The following is a 24,295-nucleotide window of genomic DNA, read 5'->3' as shown; positions in this document are numbered from 1 at the left end:
CGGCACGAGCACCAATTTTGATGTCATCCACAAACTAACTCACCATGTCTCCTATAATCTCGATGTAGAGGTGCAGGTGTTGGACAGGGGTGGACAAGGTCAAAAGTCACACGCCACCAGGGTTATAGCCCAACAGGTTTATTTGAAATCACAAGCTTTCAGAGTGCTGCCCCTCTGTCAGACCTGAAAGCTTGTGATTTCAAATAAACCTGTTGGTCTAGATCCTACATTTCCATCCAAATTGTTTATATAAAAGGTGAACAACAGTGGACCCAGCACTGATCCTTGCCACACCTCGCTTGTCATCAGCCTCCAGCCTGAACAACAACCCTCTACTACTACCTCTGTCTCCTACCATCAATTTTGTAACCAATTGGCTTGCTTGTTTAACCGTGTGAACCTTGTGGAACCTTGTCAAAGGCCTTGCTAAAATCCATTAACTGCTCTGCCTTCATTTATCTTCTTGGTCTCCTGTTCAAAAATCTCAATCAAGTTTGCGAGACATAATTTTCCACGCACAAAGACTCATCTCTTACCTTTTCAAATGCATGTAAACAAGTAGATCCTGGTTCTTAGAATCCCCTCCAACAACTTACCCACCGGAGATACTAGGCTCACCAGTTCTTATCCCTGCCTTTTTATTGCAGCCTTTCTTAAGTAATGGCACAACATTAGCCACTCTCCAATATTCCAGCACCTCACCAGTGACAGTCAATGAAGACAGATAATAGGAGGTAAGTATGTATTCAGAATTAACCGAGTTAATAATCTGGATATGATTGTTCTGGATCATGGTGGAAGGAAGAGTGGGACAAAGTGCATGAAAAGTTGAAGGGGAGAGGTGTACTTGATGTCCCTAATCATTTTGTGAGAATACCACTTCAAAGAATCATAAATTATAGAATCCCTACAGTGTGGAAACAGGCCCTTCAGCCCAACACGTCTACACCAACCATCCAAAGAGTAACCCATCTAGACCCATTCCCTTACCCTATTACTCTACATTTACTCCTGACTAATGCACCTAACCTACACATCCCTAAAAACTATGGGTAATTTAGCATGGCCAATTCACCTATCCTGCACATCTTTGGATTGTGGGACGAAGCCAGAGCATTCGGAGGAAACCCACACGGACACGGGGAGAATGTGCTAACCCCATACAGACACACTCCCTCCTAGCCCTCACCTTTATAGTCAGTATCTCCAGAGAATCGTCTGGGACCAATCTGCAGCCATCTCTGTGGGAAAGCAAAATAACCCCTGAAACCAGAGAAGTTGTAAAATTAAGTGAAAACAACATCCCAGTAAGAGGTAAATCCACCATTTAAATAGCAGCCCCAGGCTATGCTGATATCAAGAATTTATAGTTTTAAGATAATTGGGCAAATGAACATGATGTGAGGAAAAAGGTTTTCATAACATAGCAAAAAGATAGGATCTAGACTGCAGCATCTGAGAATGTAGGGGAGGCAGACTCAATCAGAGCTTTGAAAAAGGAATTGGAAAAGGATCCAATGAGATTTTCAGGGCTACAGGGAAAGAACAGGGAGCGAGGTTACTTGAGTTGCTCTTGCACAGGGCCAGCATTGAAATGATGGGACAAATGGCATCCTTCTGTGCTGTAACCATTCTATTTTCCTGCATAATGGGATGATCCACTCACCAGGCTTATTATAATGAGATCAGCAGTTAACCTCAGCTAGACCTTGCCAACTTCCAGAGTTCCGATTGCCATTTCCAGTTGGCATGCCCATAAACCAGACTTGCCCTGAATTAAAATCAACCCACAAGAATCTGTCTTTTGGTTGATAGGTCTGAAGTCCTTGGGGGATATAAAAAATTTCATAATTTGATTCAAAGAAGAGCAGAGGAGTTCTTCCCAGAGTCCTGACCAATATTTATCCCTGAACTAACTAACGGCAAAAGCGAATTAAATGATTGTCAGCATGTTGCAGCATCTAGGATCTTGTTGTGGGCAGATTGGCTGCAACATTCATTGCACAGCCAAAGCATTTAATTGACAATATAGTACTTTGAGATGCCTTGAGATCATGAACTGTATGTTGTAAGTACAATTTCATCCTTTTTTGTATAAAATTAAATGACAGTTTGGACCTTTGAAACAGTGCAAACATATAAGCACAAAATTTGAAAATCAAACTTAAATTTGAATTAAGATTATTGAATGGGGAAAATGTTGATGCAGAAATAATCACATTTAATGTAACTAAACATCTTCTACTTTTAATCCTTGTAAAAATGATTTTGGCTATAGCAAAGAAGTTATATTATTTCATGTCCATGATGGGGGTAAAGTGAAGGTTAAAAACCGTTTCAAGGTCAGCTCTGGAATCTTGTGTTGCCTTTACCAAAGGCTGTTATCACCTCAGGGAAATACAGTGGAAATAATTATAGGGCTCAAGCATTTCACAAAATGTCATAAAATTGTATTCTAGACTGCAGAGTTTGTTATAATGCTATGTTTCTTACATTTTAGCAAACAATTTTATTAAAAATAAAACAAACAAACAATGTTAAAGGAATACATAAAAAGTATAGTAAAAAATTTGTAAATCATTTTATAGCATATTTGACCAGAGAGTCATAAACATAAAACTAGCTTGTTTAATTTGGTAGAATTATACATTGGGGAGTAAGTTTTGATGTACTGCTTCAGTACCATCTGTAGCATTAGCAACCATCCAAGTAAATTTGCTGATGTTACTAAATTAACTTCATAGCAAGCCAGGAGGATAGGGTGACCAGCTTTTATGAAATATTTTGACATTGGGACCCCGGTTAGAGGGATGGTTGTATTGGTCTGGATGCTGATGAAACTAGATGCCGTGAGAGTGGATAGATGGGTTGATAAGTGTGAGAGCAAGATCGGAGTGGTTTCAGCACGAGCGTGGGTGATGGGGGTGGTTTCACGAAATCATACTAGCAAGAAGAGAGGTTAAATCAATTAAAACTTATAACATGTCATGTTGAGTCACCAACTCTCTGTTGGCTGACTGATTTACTTTGGTCCCACTCAAACCAAATTCAAACTGAGACTCCAAGGATCACTTTTCCATAACCTGTCAGAGAAATATGGGGGTGGGGGAAGAAAGAGAACAAAATAAGGGAAAATCCCTTAACAAGAGACAGTTGGTCACCCTGTTCGAGGAATGATTGCAAAAGGTTGCAATAACATGATTGTGGAGTGATCAGAGAGTTGGCAAATGAACTTTAGTTCAGAGAAATATGAAATGTAAAATTTGCAAAAAAAGGACAGTGAACGGAAGTGATACTCACATAGTATTTGGGACATAATAAAAGTGGATGAGATTTAATTTATTTTATGTAAGGGCACTGACTGTAAGGACAAGAGAGTAACTTTGTACATGATATTGACCTGATCTCAGCTGAGTATAGTGTACTGTTCTGGAAATGCCATTTGATATATAAAGTAAATTAAAAGATATGGAAAAAATGGCCACACTTCACTCAAAAATTATATTGAAAATAACCAGTTATTGGAATTTATTTAAAAGGGTTTTATTTTTCCGTTTCCTACACTAAGGTGAAAAGATCGAACAACTGGGGCTTGTCACCACTACCGAAGACCAGGGGCTGCTAACTCTGGACAATCATTGGAAGAATAGAGCAGTAAGTTTGAAGAATTGTTTTCATATACAACACTGTCTGAACACAGAGTCAGTTACCACAGTTGGCTATTGAGATAGAGATTATGACATTATTTAAAAGAGAATTTGATAGATATTTGAAAAGGGAAGAATATTAAAGGATTTGTGGAAAGATCGAGGATTGTAAGAGCTAACACTGTCACAGGAAAGGCCTATTATTTATATGATAAGTCTGAATGAGATTTAACCCAGGTTTTTTTAATAGATAAGGAATTAACTCCCCTTTGTTAGAATGACTTTTAACTTTTATATGATGGATGTCTAATAATGGGAAGCAGGTTTTGTATAAAATGAAAACAGATATTGTTGGAGAAACTCATTGTTCCGGCAGTGAATAAAGAGCCAGAGTTAACATTTCAAGACCAAGTGCTGGAGTTTATTTCAGAACTCCAGCACTTTGCTTTTATTTAAGTTTTTATACAAGTTTCTTCTGTCGTAGACATTGGCAACATTATTTTATTTTCAGGACAATAGGACTGTGAATTGGGACAACTAACCAAATTACACACTTGTTGTGGAGTTGTTGGGCAAGTTCTGTATTCTTGACTATGTGATTGTATCCATATTTAACAGTATCTTTCCTAAAATAGCAAAACCATTTGATTTCCTACTCTGTCATTTTCATTATATTGAAGACCAAAATATTCTCCTACAAAAAGCCAATGATAGTAAACAGATAGATTGAAAAATAAATGACTTTTCAATACCATGGGATATATTTGCTTGCAGACAAAGAGAAATATGTAACATAGGTGGGTTCACCTCTTTAATTATGTACACATCAAAGGCAGTGACAGTTTAATTACTTATTCACAATTGCTCAGTTTCAACTGCAAAACCATTTTGAAAGTTATGTATGTCACACATATGGGAGTCAGAATACAGAGTTTGATATCAGATGATGGAAATGTTCAGTTTATATTAATGCCAAGCCTTAGATGTGCATTGGGTAGTTGCAGTCTGTTGAACCATGTTTTAAAGATGGCTGAACAGAATTGATCATTATGGATTAATATTGGTCAATTCTTCACTTTGTGGTCAGTTTTTGTAGGTTTACAGCCGAGCGATGTTGATGCCAAAAAGTTCATGCAACACACCTAGTGATTTTGAAGCAGTAAACATTTACTATTGTGAAATTCTTCTTTGGAGCTGTGCATATAACAATAGACAGGAAATTTCTGTTGCTAGGACTTCCTGCACTGGGAATAGTCAAGTGTAGAAAGTTTTTGACACATAGATTTTTCTTCTTCCCTGCTTCCAATGCAATATAGTTTATATGTTATGAACTAAAACCGTAAATAAATAATATTTGAAATCTACCATACAATGTTATAGAGTCGTAGAGTCATACAGCATGGAAACAGACTCTTCGGCTCAACCCATCCATGCCAACCAGATGTCCCAATGTCCTTGTGACATATTTCCATCTTAAATTATTACAGGGTAAATTTTCCTGTATTTGTGCTGTAACAACATAGACTTGATATTCACATGTTAAAGTGAGTGTAGAAATAGCCCTCACTCGAATAAGGGTTTTGAATTCTGATTATACTTACCTTCTGATATTCAATCATTAGTGCAAACCACCAGCATGCAAGCTCATCGGGTCTGAGATAATTTCCACAGTTTGGAGTAAAGCCCTATATTCAGAAACAGGAAACAACAGGCTCACTTAGTTCAACTTCTACATATCTGGAGAAGTATGAGTTAGTCCAGGATTGCCATCACAAATCTGTAAAATACAGATCATAATCTAACTGATTTTCTTAATGATGTAACAGAGAAGCCCGATGAAGGACATATATTGAATGTTGTCAATATTAATTTTGTCAACAAATTGCCACTTAAAAGGTAGCTTAACCAAATTGGGGATCAAGCAATGGGAATGTTAGTATCTAAACAGATAAACATAAATTGCTTAGGATAAAAAATACTGAGTTGCGGTAAATGGTCATTTTTCAGCCCGAAGGATGGTAGTCAGTGATGTTCCCCAAGAGTCAGCATTGTTAGGACTACTGAGGCTTTGCTATACATAAATCAGCTGGATCTTGGAATACTGACTACAATTTCAAGATTTGTCAATGCTATTAAACTTGGAGGAGTGACAAACAGTCAAGATAAGACTTGACATAGATGAGCTGGTAATCAGGCCAAACATGTGGCAGAAGAAATTTAATGTGAATAAGTGTGAGGAGATACATTTTGGCAGAAGGAGAGAGGCAATATGTACTTAAAGAAGCACAATTCTAAAGAATGAGCAGGGATGCAGTGACCTGGGCATTTCCGTGCATGGATCTTTGAAAGAGATAGGATGTATTGAGAGAATGGTTAGCAAAGAATGTTGGGCTTCATAGATGATTGAACACAGAAGCAGGGATGTTATTCTGATCTTATACAAATCAACTGTGTAGCTTTGCAGCTCATTACACTTTCAAAAGGCGGAGTGAATCCTTGACAGGGTCCGGAAGACATTTACCAAATTTGTTTCAGGATTGGGATATTTTGGTTGCAAAGTTAGACTGGAGTGGTTGAAATTGTTTCACCATGGAGCAAAGGGGATTGATGGGGGATTTGAAAGAAGTAGGATAAATTATACATTTGAATACATTTTTAAAAAAGACCAGTTGTCTGTACCTGATTGTGCAAGCAGTAGGGCACATAGGTTTAATGTTTTGGTCAAGAGATACAGGAAGAATTGTTTATGCTGTGAATTGTAAAGACCTGGAGCTTAATTGCTTATGAATGTAGTGCAAATGGAAGCAATCTATAAATTGTAAGAAAAATCCCAACTGGAATCCAAGAAAACGGCAGGAAAGTGAGACTGAGGAGCTGAATGTCTCCTTCTGTGCCATAAATAATTGTCTGATTCTTTCTGCTTCGCTACAGACCCCTTGCCCCATTGCCCCAGGGGTGAGGGTGACTGCAGAGAACACGCTATACCCTGTAATCTGGAGTTATCTTTTTCACTTTGCCATGACCGGAAGGACCTGGTTTGGCATGTGTTTTGGATTTAACCCTGTGTAATGTCTTAAATAATTACTGTTCAGGTCCATGAAATCTTCTGTATTTACATAAAGACCAAATACTGTGTATGCTGGAAATCTGAAACAAGCACAGTGAATGAAGGAGATATTCAGCAAGTCTGGCAGTATCTGTGGAGAGATAACATTTCAGTCCAGTATGATTGCTTCAGAATTGACTCTGTTCTGAAGAAGAGCCTTACCAGACTTGAAATGTTAACTGTCGAGAGTGTGGTGCTAGAAAAGCACAGCAGGTCAGGCAGCACTCGAGGAGCAGGAGAATTGACGTTTCAGACAAAAGCCCTTCATCAGGAAACACTTTTGCCTCGAAATGTTAACTGTTTATCTCTCTGCAGATGCTTCTTTATTGACAGCTTGATCTATACAAACATGTCGTCGAGACCGTGTTACAGTCTCTACTCTTTCCCATTCTCTCTCCGTAAGCACTGACACTGACCTCAGCAATTCAACCAATCCAGAGGCCAGCAGCTCTCTGACACTAGTCTCATGGTGTTGCATCATTTTGGTGTGTTTGAGGATATCGCTGAGTTCCAGGCTGACAGCCACAGTGCATGGGAGAGAGAAAAGTTCTGTGTGTGCCAGACCATGGGGGTAGGGCAACTTGGCTGGTGTAAAGTCTCGAGGGCACCTCTGAAGTGCCCAGGGAGCTTGTTAAGGAGAGGCCCTGCAACCCTTCTGCAACGTATGGAGGAATGGCTGCCATGCTGACCAATTTGTGTGGGCATCTCCCACCACTGGTTAAATGCCCAATGGTGGAAGGATGGACCTTGCCCACTGGCAGACAGCCACCCAATACAAACCTGGTATTGCATTGGGCTCATGGGCAGGAAGGAGCTAATAGAGTGTGGATTTAGCAAGACCACAAACATCCAATGCCTGGATAAGGAGTGTTTAATCCAACTTTATGACACTATGATAATATTCTGAAGGGGAATTCCAGGATGTTGACCCACCAACAATGAAGGAACTGCAAAATATTCCAAGTCATGATGGTAAGTGGACTTGGAGGGGAACTTGCAGGTGGTAGTGTTCCAATGTACCTGCTGCCCTTGTCCTTCTACACTGAAGTGGTCATGGGCTTAGAAGATGCCGCCTAAGCATCTTTGGTGAATTTTTGCACTGCATCTTGTAGATAGTACACACTGTTGCTACGGAGTGTCTGCGTGGAGGAAGTATGTCCTGGGTGGTGTCAAGCTTCTTGAATGTTGTTGGAGCTGCACCCATCCAGGCAAGTGGGGAATATTCCATCACACTCCTAACTTGTGCTTTATCAATTGTGAACAGGCTTTGAGGAATCAAGATGTGAGTTACTTCATCCACGTACTCACTGACCTCACATACTCTATCCACTTATGTCATCCACATATCTATTCAGCCACTCATCCATTCACTCATTCATTAACATTCATCCAATCATTGAATGATGAAAGTCCATACTTTGAACCTTTAAACCGACAACATGGCAGCTAGTGCTGTAAAAAGGATAGTGTCCAGTCTTCTCTTCCCACTGATGCTACAGCACTAAAGTGGAGCTCCTCATGGGATAGCACTCCACATTTCTGGAGAAACCAGACTCGGAAGACCCAGCAAGAAATGTGGAGCAGCATCACAGAGCAGAGGATCAAGGGCACAGCAACAATCCAGTGATGATTTCCACTTTGAAGAAGATCCAGTTTGTCATGTTCATTTTTATAATCAAGTTGCTAGAAGATGTGGGCCTAAGTCTGACTTTGGTAATAGTGTAAAATAGGCAAAGGTGCTTTAGAACTCCCTTTACAGGTCTATCGGCCCCAGCGCTTGCTTTAAACCCATTCCAATGGAATAGCTGAGTCTCTCCTTCATTCCCAGCCCAATTAAATGCAACACAGTGCTAAACTTCAAGTAAACACATTATATTATGCAAATAAAGTGCTGAATCATTCTTGCCAAGGCCATTTGAGATTGGTTTAAAAACAACTTGCCTGAAAATCATATTTGGTACTGATTTGTTATTTGGATCTGAGCCAGTATATTTTCTGCTTTTCTCCCACTTAACTCCAGCTCCAGTTTTGTGGGGCAGCAATAGAATCATAAAAATATGCCTTATTAATTGTACAGCAAGCTGCTTTTCTTAGTAAAATGAAGCTTTCTCTCATGGCGATTTTAGTCTGTGCTGCAGATTCATGAATAATAACAGATGGGGTTTCTTTTAATGTGAAAGCCCTGTGCTGCGATCAGCGGTTCTGTGTCTTGTTCCATCAGTGAAGTGGAGTGTGGCATTCCCAAACTGGGATTTTATCCAAAACCAAAAGCTATATTTTGCCTATATCTCATACCCCATCCAGGCAATTCATTTTGCTTGGAAAATATTCATGATCACTGTACAAATGTACAAACATTGTTTCTGTCAAATTACAGGGGCCTGAGCTTGAGATGAAAGTGAATTCTAATTTGATGTGCATTGTTTCAAGACCCACCTGAATCACAAGTGCGAAACCATGCCCTCATTTACATAATTATTCACAATTTCTGAAGCAAACCAGATGGGTTGAGGAATAACTCCATGGTGTACTTTCAAATTTAAAGGGATAAGGACGATTAAAGGGCAGTCTCAAAAAGAAAGGGTGGGACAAATATGTAGACAATTTCTGGACAGCATTCGAATGCATCTTCAACCATCAGCAAAATATGCTGAGGCTGAGGGAGCAAGGAATATGGAATGGGAAAGGCTAGTTGAGGGAGATGATTAATACAGTCAGTTCTGCTGTAACGCATCTTTCATTAACGTGAATTGGCTGTAATGAGATTGCTGAATTGGGAACGCTGTTTTTAAAATGTGAACTTGTAAAATGTATGTTGGCTATAATGCGATTAGATCGCCTACACTTTAAGTGTTGTTTGTATTGCACAATTTTTGTATAGGGTGGGGTCACACAGGAATGGAACTATTATGTTATAGAATAAATGGCTATACCTATTATTCTGATTTTCCTACTTAACAAGAACTACACTTTCAGGATAATCTGGGAACTGTAAAACAGCTTGGGATGTCCAGAAATCATGAAGGACACTATATAAATACAATGTTTTTCTTATGGCATTTGGTATCATAAATGTTGGTGGAATGTCGATATTGATCTGTAATACCAATACTAAAACAGAAGCAATTCGATTCATCAATGACCGTGCTTTCCTAGTCTTGGGGAAAGTTGCCCTAAATCGAGACCCTGGTGAACACTTCATCTGTGATTTTCTGTATACATCTATGTATAGCTAGTTCAGAAACCCTTGAGATGCCTTGGTTGGTGCACTGGACCAGCCATATGCAAAGAAATTGAAGATGTCACAGACATTGGACAAAACCAGCCATTAAGTGGCTACTAAAAAGATAAAGTTGCCACAGTTTTAGGAGACAATAGGACTGCTCTGCCATTAGAAAGAGACAACTGGCAATGGTTTAACCTGAAGGTCACCACACCTCAAGTGAGGGAAGAGGGTGAGAGGGCACTCTATCATAGTAATCTCAGCCAGGACAAGTGTTGAATCCAAGCTGTTGTCATCACTCTGCATTACAAACCAGCCATCCACCAATTGAGTTTATCAACCACCTAAGTAGCACCTTGTTCTAGCAGAGAGCAACTTTTCTTGAAAGAGCTTGAAGGCATTTGTAACCTGTCAATGGACTGATCCTCAGGGTGATCAAGGAACTGAACCTCCGATAGCCTTCTCCTCAGTACTAACTCAAGTGGCTTCTGCCCTTCTGTGGTCTCCTCCCTGCTGATCTGCATTGTTCTTCCATTCACCTCCCTCTAAATCGATGACTGATCTCACCTCAGTATATCATTGCTGTGCTGACAGTATTTGAGTGCCTCATCTGGTATAGGATTGGGAAAAATTTCCAGTGCACTTCCTGTGCTGCTGGTTTCTGTTTAAAAATCTTCAGCCATCTCAAAAATTACCTTTACATTGAGGAGAACTCTCTTTGACACATTTGCCAGAAGAATCTGACAATTAAAGTGACTGTGAATGCTGAACCTGCCTAGATTTAGGAAGTACCCTCATAAAGTGCACATAATTTCATTTTGTTTTCTCACTGGAGTGTTTCCCAAGCTCTAGGAAGCCTGTGCTGAAGGCAATATATTAAACAAAGACTTTAAATTAATCTAAAACCCCCTCATTTTCACATAATGATGCTGTTAAATGAAATGAAAATTGCTAATCATCACACAGACTCCAAACAGCAGATTACCCATGCAACCAAAAGTGCTCAGTCAAATCTAGAAGTGTATGTGTTGATATTAAATTGCAGTCAGATTTCCGATTTGTTTTATTTTCACCTCCCAACTAGGATTAACCCACTCATTCTTAGATGTTCAAATTCCTGTTATATCACTTAACTTTCTTGTGTTCTGACAAAAAGCTACCAACTGGAGACATTAATTATATTTCTCACTCCATAGATGTTGCCTGCCCCGTTGACAATTTCCAACATTTTCCACTTTGATTTCTTTTTATTCTCGGCTCACTGCACTCAGGTTAACCAAATTGATGTGCAGCCTCACTGATTCTCTTCAAGGGACTGTTTGGAAACCACCAGCAAATGGGTAACAGAAAAAAAGGAATACAGTGCTTGCGTGAAATGTGGAGCTGCAAACAGCAGGAGTGCACTTTCTTACAAGACCTCAGCTGAGGATACCTGCCAACAACTCAAAAGGTTCAACATTTAAACCTGCTGCACTGGCGAGCTACTTGAAGACACAGCAGCTTGCTCGCCTCATTGATGTGAAGTTGGTAATTCAACATCAAGTGCGCCTCAGGCATCGACAATATTGTATTGAGACATCTTCCTATGCAACCTTGCCCTGTCCAATTTCATCTTGTATGAATCTGAAATTTTTTTTTTGGGAAGGTTATGAACAGTGGAATAGAGCGAAACTTTATGTTGAAAGCAGCCTCTTTTCCCTAGTAGAGAAGTTATATCTTGTTATGTTACGAAATTCACTCTGCACCTGTATTATAAGCAGACAGTGAACATGATACTTAAACTGGGAGAAAATGAGGACTGCAGATGCTGGAGATCAGAGTCAAGAGTGTAGTGCTGGAAAAGCACAGCTGGTCAGCCAGCATCCGAGGATTGGGAGAATCGATATTTCAAGCATAAGTTCTTCATCAGGAATGAGCATTCCTCATTCCTGATGAAGAGCTTATGCTTGAAACATCGATTCTCATGATACTAAAACTGTCCATCGTTTATGTTGGAATCAAAGTTACCGTTCTTACCAGAAAATCACTTCCTTATATTGCTTTCTTATGGGGTGCTATTGGTAAAGGTGATGACAGATTCAGATTGTGCGCTATAGAGAGCTTAAGTTTAATGCTTCAAAATTGCTTTGACTTGAGAATTTGTAAGGAATGCAGGAAATTCATAGGACATCCTTTATGCCCTGCGGCTGAACTATCTTTTCAAAGCTGTCATGTACTGTATGTAATTGCCCAAAAGACTAATTTAATATTCATTTATTTCTTGATAAATCCACACTGCAGCACTCTCACAGTAAATTTCTTTTGAAGAACAATAATGAATTGTCTAATGGCTGTAGGTATGATTAATAGATTTGAACTGGCCTGTATTTCAATCTAACGCACAATGACAGGAAGTGTACTGAGATTGACCTGAGATTTGCTTGTTCGTTCTGTATTCATGCTTCTGTTATCCTATTCTCTCTCATGCTATACATGCTTGTAGGTCATTTTGAGTTGATTTGAATTTGACATCTGACTTGCACTTGGATTCACAATCCCTCCTCTAAATTAAGCTTTCCATAATGTTGGATAAAATTCCTAAAGATTATACAGAGTAAAAATTGTGTCACAAACAATTAATAAGTTAATGGATTCATTGATATTCTAATCAACAGTTCCTGAAGAGACCACGTAAATGATTCTTGGTAATGATTATCTTTTGTACCAGGTCTAAATTGCATTTTATTCCTGAAGTATTGTATGTGCAACAAAACTATAATGTTAAACACTTATTCAGACATTATTCAAATCAAGTAATTATGGTTTTATCAACTTTACTAGTTAAATTGAATATTTACAATGAACAAAAGCTTGTTTCCCAACACTAACTTTTATTCATATGCACCCAAAACATAATAGAATGCCCTAAAACATTTTACAGGAGCATTTATACATCAACATTTACATCAAGCCTAATGGGAGATTTTACGTCAGGTGACCAAACATAGATCAAAGAGCTAGGTTTTCAGTGATGTCCGAGGGGGAGGAAGATGTAGAGAGAGAGAACAGTGTGGAGAGGATATTCTGGTGCTTGGGGGCCTACATGACCCCAGGTGGTGAGGTGATTAAATTCAGGGAGGCACAGTGAAGTTAGAGAAGTGCAGATAGCTTGGAAGGTGTGGGACTGGAGCAGATTACAGAGATAGGGAGGGATGTGGTCATGGAGGGATTTAAAAGAAGAATGAAAATTTTAAAACCATGACATTGTTTGACCTGGAGCCATGTATTACTTCCCACATATTATTGGAAAAGGTTTTGCAGATAACTTTCCAATGGATTGGCCAGTTTTGTCAAAGCCACAATGGACTCAGAAATTCTATCAATGAATTTACTCATCTAAGTGTGCCCATAGTCCTTTAGATGGCTATGAATTTACTCATTTGGTGGAAGCACATCATTTTTGGATATCCTTCATCATTTGATCCACCATGGCCAAGTCAGAGAGAAAGTGGATAGCCTTTGTGAATAGACATTGCCAATGCGAAAGACCCTGTTGAGAATATTTGAGTTACAACAGTGAAGTTCAGAATGAGACACAGCTAGCTTTCAGAGTGTGTTTTTGTTTTAACCTGGATGAATGAGAAGGCACTCTTGTTCCTTGGTGGGTGTCCAGAATGATGTTCACCTAATGCATCCTTCAAAACGTTGCCATTTTGGAAGACATATGCTATGACATGTCCTTAGAAGTCAAAGTATCGCCGATATTAGCATAATAATTACAAATTGCAAGGAATCACATTATTCCTTCCTAAAAATATATTTACCCTGAGTGCCTATCTGCATCCTTATATCATATGTTACAGGCTTCCTTCTAAGTTTCACCTCAGCTCATGACAGGTGCCAACTGACTTCTCATTGAGAATAAAGTGGTCTTTGGTCTGGTGCTGCTCTCATATGATGGGGCTTCTGCTCAGTCTGAAATTGCCTCCTATGGTCCATTTGTGTGTTGTTTTGAGGTTGATGATTGGAATGTGCAAATCATTTTAAAGACAGCAGTATAAGACAAGTAGGCTCCAGCCATTGTTTTTCAGTGAATCAAGAATCTATGGCCCCAGTGTTCTGCAATATGGCTGGTTTAATGACAGTTATCAGACCCAGAAAACTAACCTATATCAATCTGCTTTACAGGAAAATAGAGTACATGAGGGAATGCTACAAGTTGAAGAATGTGTACCAAGTGGCATAAGAGGGCTGAAGTAAGAGACATGAATCTATCAACTTGTTAAAATATGGCAAGGAGGTCTTTGAGTTGTACATGCAAGTAACTGGTGATAGGGCATCTTTATTGTCAGAATTGGAGCCAACCTTAGCCAGATGCACTCTGAAGTGTTAGGTGCAAATAATGCTTTCAATTGTGTTGGCAGCAGGGGTATAGGTTTAAAAAAAACCAAAAGGAATTAGTGCCCCCTTAATTTACCTGCTTCAGTGAAATTGATAAATTTGTTGAAGTTTGATCTGCAGTACCTGGTATTATGAGAGTTGCCACACTGAGTTAGTGCCAAACCCCTCTCAGTGGGTTACATTCCTGTCAGGCTAATGTCCCCACACCCAAGAGCTAACCTCTCCTGCTTTCAATCTTCACAAACATCCTTTGAGATGGGGCTTTAGCCTCCTGCCCTCAGTTGAGATGTGGCTTTAGTGTTCAATAATCTGGATTTAAAGGATTTCAAGGCATGTTGGTAGAGGGTGAAATGGAAGTGCTAGGTTTCTCTCATACTTGTGTAATCTAATCTGATGCTGAATTTTAGGATGAGCCAGCCTTTAAAGGCTGTACCGAAGTTTTCAGGTATATGGGCTACCCTACATTGATTTTGCATTGGTTTTGGAGCAATGAAAATGGAATTAAGCAGTCACAAAAACCAAAGTGTAACTCGCTGTAAAGGGGCAAATTGTATACTTGAATGCGCATGCAATTTGGGGTGGCACGGTGGCTCAGTGGTTAGCACTGCTGCCTCACAGTGCCAGGGGCACCTTGTTAACGGCCTTGCAGATGTCCATATAAACCACATCAACTGCACTCGCCTCATCAATATATTTAGTCACCTTTTCAAAAAGCTCAATTAAACTAGTCAGACAGCATTTCTCTCTGAAAAGTCAATGCTGACTATCCCTGATTATTTCCTGTCTTTCCAAGTATTGATTAATCCTGTCCTACAGAACTTTTTCATAATTTCCCCACCACAGATGTGAGGCTAACTGGTCTGTAATTCCCTGCTGCCATTCTTGAACAAAGGAACCATATTAGCTATCCTCCAGTCATCTGGCACTTCATTTATGGCCAGCAAGATATTAAATACCTCCACCCAGTCTCTAGCAATTTCTTCCCATGCATCCCATAGCAGCCTGAGAAACATCTTACCAGCCTTGCAGATTTATGCATCTGTATGCCCATTAAGACATCTAAAACCTCCTTCTTATTAATCTTAAACATGTTCTAGAACCTCAGTATCCCAACTGAAATCTCTGGCTACAATGTCTTTCTCCACTGAATACAAATGAGAATTATTCACTTAAGACCTCCTCCACATCCATGGCTCAATGCACAGGTTGCTCTTTTGGTTTCTTATAGATTCCCTCTTTCCCTGGTAATCCTCTTACTCATCATATACTTACAAAAAGCTTTGGGACTTTTCTTGATCTGCCAGAGATATTTTGTGGCCCCTCTATGCCCTCCTAATTTCCTTTTTAAGCAACCTTTGACATTCTCTATTCTTTTGAAGGGCCTCCTCTGTTTTTAATATTGTACTTAGCATGTGCTTTCTTTTCTTTCTTTACCAATCTCTCGATATCCTTTGATATCTTTGGACTTGCTGCTCTTGCCACTCACTCTTACAGAAACATGCTGCCCCTGAATTCTCACTATATCACCTTTAAGTCTCCCACATTCCAAATGTAGACTTACCCGCAAGTAAGCTCCTGGTCAATGTTAACTACGTCCTTACTAATGATATTAAAATCAGCCTTCCCCCAATTCAGATACTTTACTTCCGCAGTATACTTACCCTTTTCCACATTGACTTTGAAATTTACCAAGTTATGGCCACTATCCCCAAAATGCTCACCCGTCGACCCTTCAATCACTTGTTTCCTGGGATTGCCCATCTCTAGTCGGACTATCTACACACTGGCACAAAACTCTCTTCTGGATGCACTTCAAAAATTTCACCCCGTCTGATCCTTCCGTACGAAGGTGTTTCCAGTTAATACTAGGAAAGTTAAAGTCCCCTACAATTATAACTCCATTTCTCTCACACCTTTCCTTGATTTGCCTACTTATCTTCTATCTCCCTGTGACTGTTGAGAGACCTGCAGTATAATCCTTTTTAATTTCTAAACTCTACCTGGACAGCCTCATTTGAAGACACTGCTGCAATTTTCTCCCGCCTTACTGCAGTAATGGTTTCTTTTATCAATAAAGGGAAGCCCCCATCTCTTATGCCTACCCTGCCCCCATTCCCAACTGAAACTCTATACCCTGGAATGTTGAGCTGCCAGTCCTCTCCTTGCTTCAACATGTCTCAGCAATTGCAACAATATCATATTCCAACATGCTGATCAATGCTCTAAGTTCATCTGCCTTACCAGTCAAGTTCCTTGCATTAAAAAAGGATGCACTTTGGCTTTCCAGATCTCCCAAGTGCCTTATCATGCCCTGTATTTTCTGCCTACTGGACTATCTTGGCATTCCTTCTACCTCTGATTGGACTTTGGTCCTGACTTCACATTTGCTCTGTGCCCTATCCCCCGCCAATACAATTAAAAACCTCCCCAACAGCATGAGCAAAGGTGCAATCTGTCCAGCTTGTACAAGTCCCACAAATGGCTGTAGCAACAGGAGCACAAACTATTACTGAAGCTGCAGGTACTGTCAGGTCGGTGATTGCAGATACTGCCCCAATGTAAAGCCTTCCCTCCTTCAGCCATATGTTCATCTGATCTATCTTCCTTTTCCTATACTCAGTAGCATGTGGCACTGGAAGTTATCCATGGATTACAATGTTGATAGTCTTCATCATTAATCCATCACTTTTTAAGGTAAGAGGAGAGGGATTTAAAAAAATATATAAGGGGCAATTTTCACACAGCAGATGGTTCGCGTGTGAAATGAACTTCCTGAGGAAGTGGAGGGTCTGGCTACAATTACAAGGCTTAGAAGACATTTGGTTAAGTACATGAATTGGAAAGGATTGAAGGCAGGTTGGATTAGTTTAGTTTGGGTTATGTTTGGCATGGACTGGTTGGACCAAAGGGTCTGTTATGATTCTATGATTTGACTCTAGATTCCTGCTGCAGGATCTCTTTTTTTTTCCTCCCCCTTCAGAACACTCTGCAGCCACTTTGAAACATCCCTGACCTGGCACCAGTAAGACAACACTCCGTTTGAGAGTCTGCCACAGAACCACCTGTCAGTTCCCCTTACAATCAAGTCCCTGATCACTAAAGCTCTCCCAGTCTTACTTCTCCCCTGCTGTGCAGCAAAGCTAACTATGGGGCCGCAAATGTGGCTGCTGATACTTACCCCTGAGAGGCTATTCGCCCCCAACACAGTATATTGTTTGAGAGGAGAATGGCCACAGGGGACTCCTGCATTGCCTGCCCACATTTACGCATTTTCTTGATGGTCACCCAATACTTTTCTGTCTGTGTTGTTGATAGTTGTGGAGTGACCATCTCACTAAACATGTTGTCTTCAGCATGATGGATGCTCCATACTGAGTCCATCCACTGCTGCCTGTGGCAAATCAGGAGCTGCAGCTGAATTCACTTCCTGCATACCTGCTCACCACAGACACTAGGAGTGTCCCTGATTTCCCATATAGTGTTACAGAGTCATAGAGATATACAGCATGGAAACAGACCCTTTGGTCCAACTCGTCCATGCCAACCAGATATCCTAAGCTAATCTTGTCCCATTTGCCAGCTCTTAGCTCAAATCTCTCTAATCTGTTCCTATTCATACATCCATCCAGATGCCTTTTAAATGCTGCAATTGACCCTTTGGTCCAACTCGTCCATGCCAACCAGATATCCTAAGCTAATCTTGTCCCATTTGCCAGCTCTTAGCTCAAATCTCTCTAATCTCTTCCTATTCATACATCCATCCAGATGCCTCCACCACTTCCTCTGGCAGCTCATTCTGTACACACACCATCGTCTGCATGAAAAAAAACCTATGCCCTCTAGTTCTGCACTCCCCTACCCCAGGGAAAAGACTTTGCCTATTTATCCTATCCATGCCCCTCATGACTTTATAAGCCTCTATAAGGTCACCCCTCAGCCTCTGTCGCTCCAGGGAAAACAGCCTCAGTCTATTCAGCCTCCCCCTGTAGCTCAAATCCTCCAACCTCGACAACATCCTTGTAAATCTTTTTAAGCCTTTCAAGTTTCACAACATATTACAGGATACAATCTACAGTGGTCACATAGTGACCAGGTTTTATTTTTATTCCAGACCTTTATTTGATTGAGATTTCACTATCTGCCATGATGAGATTTGAACCTACATTTTCAGATCATTAGGCTAAGGTTCTGGATTTCAAACCTAATGGCATTGGCACTATGCCACCACCTTCACTAATTATTGAGGAAGGGAGGGGGATTGCTTCTTTCAAGGCTCCCAGTGCCATTTGGAGGCCCCCTTCCCACAGTGTTGAATCCTCATGTCTGCTCTCCCCCACTCTGTCAGGGCCTGTCAGTCTGACCCCAGAGGAATTGCAAGTGTATGAGGATATTCAGGTCAATCAGTGAATGTCACTGACCTGACCCACCTGCAGCTTCAGGAATGGTTTTAGTTCCTGCTGCTGCTACAGTCTGTTATGGAGATATTAGCTTCCGATTAATTGATATGTCTGTGAGATTGGACTCCCTCCTGGAGATGAACACCTCATACTAATAAAAGGGTTGTTACTCAAGATATTGAAGTGACTGATCAAGCTAAATAGAAGTAGGCTTCCTCAGACATCAATGCTGCGGTATGCTGAGCCTATCCTTAACACACAAAGCAGCCCATCCTCACATTAGGACGTAGGTTTAGTGTGTAAGTTGACATGGTTGAGGTTGCCTAGCATCTGTTGGCAGTACAAGGGTTATTAAAGTTTCAATATAAAGTTATTATAGTTTTGTAAGTTCTGTATAGTCACCACATTGGTTATCTAAAATATTTAAATTAAAATAAAGTGTGTTTAGGAAATTCGGTGAGTAGGAGAAATAAAGAACAGCCATCTTTAGTATTATTTAACAACTATATTGTAATACAGTATAAAACACACCCAAACAAGGTGTGAATTTCAATATAACATGTTGATGAGATTCAAAGCTTGTGGTGTAGTGATAATGCGTCTATCTCTGGGTCAGGAGTGTCTATACCAGATCTCATCCAGCACTTGTTAACCATGGAAGGTGTGTTCACAACATGGCCAAAAACATGGATTATCAGTCCGTAAACCCCTCTAATCTGCTTGATGGTGGCTGGTAAAAACTGGAGAGTTTCCTGGTCAGCCATTTTGTGAATGGAAGTGGAACCAGTACAGTACTTTGACAAACATAATCAACAACAAATCAAATGAAAGCCCATTGTTTTTAATGCCCTCTTGGGGTATGGTACCTGGAGACAGAGAGAGAGAGACTGGATTAAAGTCTGAAAAAATGAGTCTTAACCCAATAATGTATCTTCACTTCACAGACAGTGATCAACTTAACCAGGCTGTGCGCTGGTGGTTGACCCTCAAGTACACAGTGAATACCTACCTGAAAATAGTGAGTGAGTATACCACCCATAGGGGTAGAAAGCTCAAACATAGTGGGATTATATTAATGTACTGTGTGAAAACTCGTGAGAGCGATGTTGGGTCTGACAAAATCCACTCAATAACATATACCTGTTCTGGATAAAAATTCCAGCTTTGTCTTTGCAAATTGTGTTTTTTGGGGGCCTGGGAGGTCTATGTCAGCAGTATGAAACAGGTTCAAATTGAACTGCTTATTTTTCACATGCTGTTTTCCCACTGATTTCAGCAAATGACAGCTTACCAGTTTGATGAGTCCACTGGACCCTCGCCCCCATGCCAGCACTCCTCCCCAAAGATGTTTTTCCGTCTGATTAATTGTACACACAGAGCTGTGCTGCTGACCTAGCCAGTGAGGTCTAGCTGCAGTAGGTATGCTAAGAAAATAGCATATGCATCTTGTTTCTGCACGACAGAAGGAACAACATTCTTTAGATGAGAGCAAGACCACCTACTAATGTCAGCAGTACAGCAGTTCTACTAATGCACTGGGAATCCCGCCAGATCAGATAAGGGACCTCCCCACTCTTCCCAGACATTAAATTATTCTACTCTTCAGAAACCTTTTGTTGGGGATTTGCCCAGTGGCAGAGTGCAGATAATATGTCAAAAATATACAATTCTGTCATGTGAACAAGATGCAGAACAATAACAAACAGCTCTGTTTCAACAGTTGTATCAATCTGGACACGTTTTTGATGTAAACTTATTAGCGGTAACCTGACAGCTAGTTTTCTACAAACAGACACACGCTAATAGCTGCTTACGTGTGATTTCCTCAACCAATTAAATGAATACTGACGCCGTCAATTGACAAGAGCTTTCTTTCCAAGAGTGACAACCCGCATTAGCTGATTTTTCTTTCTCCTTCCAGTAAGTATAGCTCATTTTGTAACTGACCTTGCTTTCAACCTGATAGATACACATCATCTCGGTACGATTTGTCAGTGTCCTATTACTATTTTGTCTAGCCGATTCTTTCAACTAATCCTGAAACTACTCTTGGGGAAAAGCATGCATTCAACTTGCACTTTGTCGTTTGTTTTTCTTCATGCAGGCAGAAAACAAGCTGATTGAAACTGCTGGAATATGTTCCGCATTTATAAAAGAATATATAGTGATGAGTACTTAGACATTGACAACCAATCCCCTTCCTTTGAAGCTCCATTTATTGGAATAGGTCAAGCCTGAATCGATGCCCCCACATCCCTTCCCCCTTCACTTCCCCACTGTAGCATTTTCATGAGTAATAATTTGTCCATGTATGGGTCTATTTTTAAAGGTGCTGAAACAATAGAGGGAGGAAAGGCAGGCCAGCAATTTACCGGATGTTTTGTAGCAATTCAGCGGGTGTATTGTTCAGGCTACTGACAGTATTCAAATGAACACTTAAGACGTGAGGTGTCCTAATTAAAATGCGTGGCTACTCATTGTATTAGAGGAACCAAACCTGGGAGGAAACCAAATGAATAAGAAGGCTGTTTTCTCCCAAAGCTACACTGATTTTTACCTCAATGTATTAATTAATATGTGTCCTTTTTTTTGTCAGTTCCATTGGGCTGTGAGATGGTGTTATGCAGTGGAATGTGCTGATCAACCACCCATTTAACCTTCATGGAACCAATGGACACCATCATTATACAAGCACCAAAATCATATCTGCCTCGGATCACCATCATCATCATATTTATTTCATAGCACCCTGACTTCTGCAATTAATCAATCTATCAATCTTATTCAAGTGGGAACATTGGCTCAGTAGATGGCCACTTTTAAAATAGTGCTTTTACATTGTTGATATTAATATAGCCTCAAGGCTCATACTCACCACACCTTAAAATGTTTCCTGGCCTCTTATTGCCAGCTGAGGCTTTGCTATCACTGTCTGTGATTGTAGTCCACTCATATTAAGGATCTGGCTTGCATTAACTTAGAAGTCTGATCATTGGTAATCAATACCTTCATTGACCATTGTCTTCCAACTATGTACAGGACCAGGCTTTACACAAGGATTCTACACAGTACCATCCCTCAGATTGGAGAGAGATTGTAATCTGAGAGTCACCATCACTCAAGCAATGGGAGATGTTGAGAAGAAAAGTGTCTCATGGTAACCTCAGCTGGCATGGGAAATAAACCCATGCTGTTGGCACCACTGCATTGTTAATGTGCTATCCAACCAACTGAGCTAACCAACCCCCCTAATGATGTGGGCTAATTTATATACTGATTAATATTTTATGTACTGATTAATATTAGCATGTTATACTACACCCTCCAAACCCCTGCCAAGTCTCTAACTCTAATCAGTAACATACTTACATTTCCTACATCCTCCGATGTGATCCATCAAACAATATCAGCTCACTATTCATTCCTAGCCTCCTGAATAACTGGTCCATTCTATTGAACGTCTCCTTATAGAAATTAGGCGGCTCCCATTTCTTTTTACTCCCTCCAATGTCAGATCACACATGTAGTCATTTGTCAAGACAATTCCAGTCACGTATGCACACTAACATGCTGTTCGGAAGTTTAAATAAGTTCTGTACTATATGGTTTTGGTATCAGTTTTTGACAACAGATAAAATACATAACACATTAATGAATATTTTGTCATTTCTCATTTTAAATTTAAACTAACCAACCCAGCATGGAGTGCACAATTGGAGAGTAAAGTACTGCAGATGTTGGAAATCAAAAATGAGAATAGACATTGCCAGGCAGCATCTATGGAGAGAGAAATGGAGTCAATTTTTCAGGTCCATGGTCTACATTGGTTTTGACCAAGAGTCACTGTTCTGTCTTTCTCTCTGCTTGGATACTGCCAGATGTACTGAGTATTTCCAAAACTTCATATTTTTAATGGAGCAAATGTCACGCTTTTACTAGCCCTCCAAAAGAATACCAGACTTATTGTGAGCCTTTCATTTCCCCTCACAAGAAACTCAGCAGCAGCTACTTGAGATCTGACTTATCATAACATAATAACTGCATTATTGTTCATGGAATTTCGCTGTGTGCAAATTGGCAACTATTACACTCAAAAAGGATTTCATATGCCATGAAATGCTTTTGGATATCCGGTAGATGTGAAATATGTAATAAAAATGCAAATTTTCCTTTGTTATGTTTTACCGGAAGACTACATTTTGGTGGAACCCAGTGGAGGAGCAGATTTGCATTAATTTGGAGTTTAGTGTCTCACCGCTTTACACCCTATGTGCTGGTTTAAAGACACTCGATTGCACTTTTAACACTGGCTCCATGCTACTAAATAAGCAAACAGCACAAAGTTGTGCCTAGCTGGAAGCAACAGTTGTGGAATAATAAGACATCGTGATCCACACTTCTTTTGTCAGATCTGAGCAATGTTTATGGACCAAGAGAGGTAAAGATGGGCAAATAAAAAGATCAAAAAGAGATAATAAAGAATATGAAAAGAAAGTGCAAAAATGTAACATAAATATAGGTGACACAAAAGGTACAAAAACAGAATAGTACAAAGGAGGCAATTTCTTTCTATCATGAAAAATGTGACTCTTGTGAGAGTTAAATTAATAGAGACCAACCATTTTATTGACTGACACTGTTCAGTTCGGCACTTAGCCTAAGCAGGCCATATTTCACAACTGTCAAAAATATAATCTCTGTAACCTTATCATTAATCAGTTCCTCATAATCATTTTAGATAAAAACATTGTAAAGCAGAATTTGTTTTACAGCTGTCAGGTTAAGGGTCACTGAAAACTGCATTACTCTGCAGAGAAGATACAATCCAAATAGATTTAATGGTACTTTAGTCTTGAGATATTCTTTCTTGGATAAGGTAGTGATGAAACTTCCCCTAGTCTCTCACTGTTGGCATTAGTGTGAAAGTGTTGACCTATGATCTTGGCAACTTCTCCAGAACAGGAGCTTCAAGTATCTCAGATAAGCACAGCCACCAATTTGTCATAGAGCTAGAGGATATGTTTTTCAGGGAATCTGCCACAATTTAAGTCAATCAAATCCAGGCTGAATTTTTAAAAACAAAGTTAAGAAGTTAGACATTTAGTCACAACTGCATTCTAGACAATGGTCCCTGAACAAGACTTTGTATAACTTTGGATATTACCCCATTCACATTATTGAAGCAAGTGAGGTGGTGATGTAGTGGAAATATCACTGGACCAGTAATCCTGCACTCCAGGCTAATCTTTTCTGGAGAGGGTTTAAATGCCACCATCTCTGTCTTGCTGTTGAGAAGCAGTGCTGTTTCAAAGTGCTTCTCTCATGATGTTTTCAAATTATTTTTCTCAAAATGGCTGTTTTCAACAAGTTTTATCAAATTCAAACAAAGTGGTTGCAAATGTTAATTTAATTCCTCACTTTTCCATAAAGTATGGTTGATTAAACTGGAAATATGATGTCCTTCATGTCTCCTGTTCAATATGACAGAAACTTTCTAGTGTTCACACCTTTTGACAGTTCAATGGACACTCCTGGAATTTTT

The 24,295-nt window shown here is 39.9% G+C and overlaps 1 long non-coding RNA gene across 1 annotated transcript in view; it reads left to right on the top strand.

Moving 5' to 3' along the window:
• Positions 1–21,862, top strand: part of LOC122553973 — a 79,095-nt gene extending 57,233 nt beyond the window's left edge. The window contains exons 2-3 of the long non-coding RNA XR_006312885.1: positions 3,569–3,654; positions 21,350–21,862. This is a non-coding gene — a long non-coding RNA (uncharacterized LOC122553973). The remainder of the gene's footprint in view (positions 1–3,568; positions 3,655–21,349) is intronic.
• The last annotated feature ends 2,433 nt before the right edge of the window (positions 21,863–24,295 follow it).

This window comes from Chiloscyllium plagiosum, chromosome 10, assembly GCF_004010195.1.
Source record: "Chiloscyllium plagiosum isolate BGI_BamShark_2017 chromosome 10, ASM401019v2, whole genome shotgun sequence".
NCBI classification, from domain to species: Eukaryota; Metazoa; Chordata; class Chondrichthyes; order Orectolobiformes; family Hemiscylliidae; genus Chiloscyllium; species Chiloscyllium plagiosum.
This window is presented reverse-complemented; position numbering and strand designations above follow the sequence as displayed.